The following is a 2500-nucleotide window of genomic DNA, read 5'->3' as shown; positions in this document are numbered from 1 at the left end:
ATAGCATGGACGGTGCTGCTTCTCGCTTCGCTCGCTGTTCGCCGCTCGCCGCTCGCTCGCGCAGCCAAAAATGGCCAGTTTTGGCCCGTTTTTGGGCTGTTTTGGCCTGTTTTTGGTCTGTTCTGGCGTGGCGCGGTGACCGTCGTGAGCGGAGCAAAACGTCAGCCATCTCAGCACCTTGGAACCCCCCGGGTGGCACAGGGCTGGATGGGGCTTTCGTATAGCAGGGACGGTGCTGCCTCACGCTTCGCTCGCTGTTCGCCGCTCGCCGCTCGCTCGCGCAACCTAAAATGGCCAGTTTTGGCCCGTTTTTGGGCTGTTTTGGCCTGTTTTTGGTCCGTTCTTGCGTGGCACGGCGACCGTCGTGAGCGGAGCAAAACGTCAGCCATCTCAGCACCCTGGAACCCCCCGGGTGGCACAGGGCTGGATGGGGCTTTCGTATAGCAGGGACGGTGCTGCCTCTCGCTTCGCTCGCTGTTCGCCGCTCACCGCTCGCTCGCTCAGCCAAAAATGGCCAGTTTTGGCCCGTTTTTGGGCTGTTTTGGCCTGTTTTTGGTCCGTTCTTGCATGGCGCGGTGACCGTCGTGAGCGGAGCAAAACGTCAGCCATCTCAGCACCCTGGAACCCCCCGGGTGGCACAGGGCTGGATGGGGCTTTCGTATAGCAGGGACGGTGCTGCCTCACGCTTCGCTCGCTGTTCGCCGCTCGCCGCTCGCTCGCGCAGCCAAAAATGACCAGTTTTGGCCCGTTTTTGGGCTGTTTTGGCCTGTTTATGGTCCGTTCTTGCGTGGTGCGGTGACCGTCGTGAGCGGAGCAAAACGTCAGCCATCTCAGCACCCTGGAACCCCCCGGGTGGCACAGGGCTGGATGGGGCTTTCGTATATAGCAGGGACGGTGCTGCCTCTCGCTTCGCTCGCTGTCCGCCGCTCGCCGCTCGCTCGCGCAGCCAAAAATGGCCAGTTTTGGCCCGTTTTTGGGCCGTTTTGGCCAGTTTTTGGCCTGTTCTTGCATTGCGCGGTGACCGTCGAGAGCGGAGCAAAACGTCAGCCATCTCAGCACCCTGGAACCCCCCGGGTGGCACAGGGCTGGATGGGGCTTTCGTATAGCAGGGACGGTGCTGCCTCTCGCTTCGCTCGCTGTCCGCCGCTCGCCGCTCGCTCGTGCAGCCAAAAATGGCCAGTTTTGGCCCGTTTTTGGGCCGTTTTGGCCAGTTTTTGGCCTGTTCTTGCATTGCGCGGTGACCGTCGAGAGCGGAGCAAAACGTCAGCCATCTCAGCACCCTGGAACCCCCCGGGTGGCACAGGGCTGGATGGGGCTTTCGTATAGCAGGGACGGTGCTGCCTCTCGCTTCGCTCGCTGTCCGCCGCTCGCCGCTCGCTCGTGCAGCCAAAAATGGCCAGTTTTGGCCCGTTTTTGGGCCGTTTTGGCCAGTTTTTGGCCTGTTCTTGCATTGCGCGGTGACCGTCGAGAGCGGAGCAAAACGTCAGCCATCTCAGCACCCTGGAACCCCCCGGGTGGCACAGGGCTGGATGGGGCTTTCGTATAGCAGGGACGGTGCTGCCTCTCGCTTCGCTCGCTGTCCGCCGCTCGCCGCTCGCTCGTGCAGCCAAAAATGGCCAGTTTTGGCCCGTTTTTGGGCTGTTTTGGCCAGTTTTTGGCCTGTTCTTGCATTGCGCGGTGACCGTCGAGAGCGGAGCAAAACGTCAGCCATCTCAGCACCCTGGAACCCCCCGGGTGGCACAGGGCTGGATGGGGCTTTCGTATAGCAGGGACGGTGCTGCCTCTCGCTTCGCTCGCTGTCCGCCGCTCGCCGCTCGCTCGTGCAGCCAAAAATGGCCAGTTTTGGCCCGTTTTTGGGCCGTTTTGGCCAGTTTTTGGCCTGTTCTTGCATTGCGCGGTGACCGTCGAGAGCGGAGCAAAACGTCAGCCATCTCAGCACCCTGGAACCCCCCGGGTGGCACAGGGCTGGATGGGGCTTTCGTATAGCAGGGACGGTGCTGCCTCTCGCTTCGCTCGCTGTCCGCCGCTCGCCGCTCGCTCGCGCAGCCAAAAATGGCCAGTTTTGGCCCGTTTTTGGGCCGTTTTGGCCAGTTTTTGGCCTGTTCTTGCATTGCGCGGTGACCGTCGAGAGCGGAGCAAAACGTCAGCCATCTCAGCACCCTGGAACCCCCCGGGTGGCACAGGGCTGGATGGGGCTTTCGTATAGCAGGGACGGTGCTGCCTCTCGCTTCGCTCGCTGTCCGCCGCTCGCCGCTCGCGCAGCCAAAAATGGCCAGTTTTGGCCCGTTTTTGGGCCGTTTTGGCCAGTTTTTGGCCTGTTCTTGCATTGCGCGGTGACCGTTGAGAGCGGAGCAAAACGTCAGCCATCTCAGCACCCTGGAACCCCCCGGGTGGCACAGGGCTGGATGGGGCTTTCGTATAGCAGGGACGGTGCTGCCTCTCGCTTCGCTCGCTGTTCGCCGCTCGCCGCTCGCTCGCGCAGCCAAAAATGGCCAGTTTT

This window comes from Musa acuminata, unplaced genomic scaffold (genome assembly GCF_036884655.1).
Source record: "Musa acuminata AAA Group cultivar baxijiao unplaced genomic scaffold, Cavendish_Baxijiao_AAA HiC_scaffold_51, whole genome shotgun sequence".
In the NCBI taxonomy this organism is placed as follows: domain Eukaryota; kingdom Viridiplantae; phylum Streptophyta; class Magnoliopsida; order Zingiberales; family Musaceae; genus Musa; species Musa acuminata.
The sequence above is the reverse complement of the archived record's forward strand: the minus strand, read 5'-3'. Positions refer to the sequence as shown.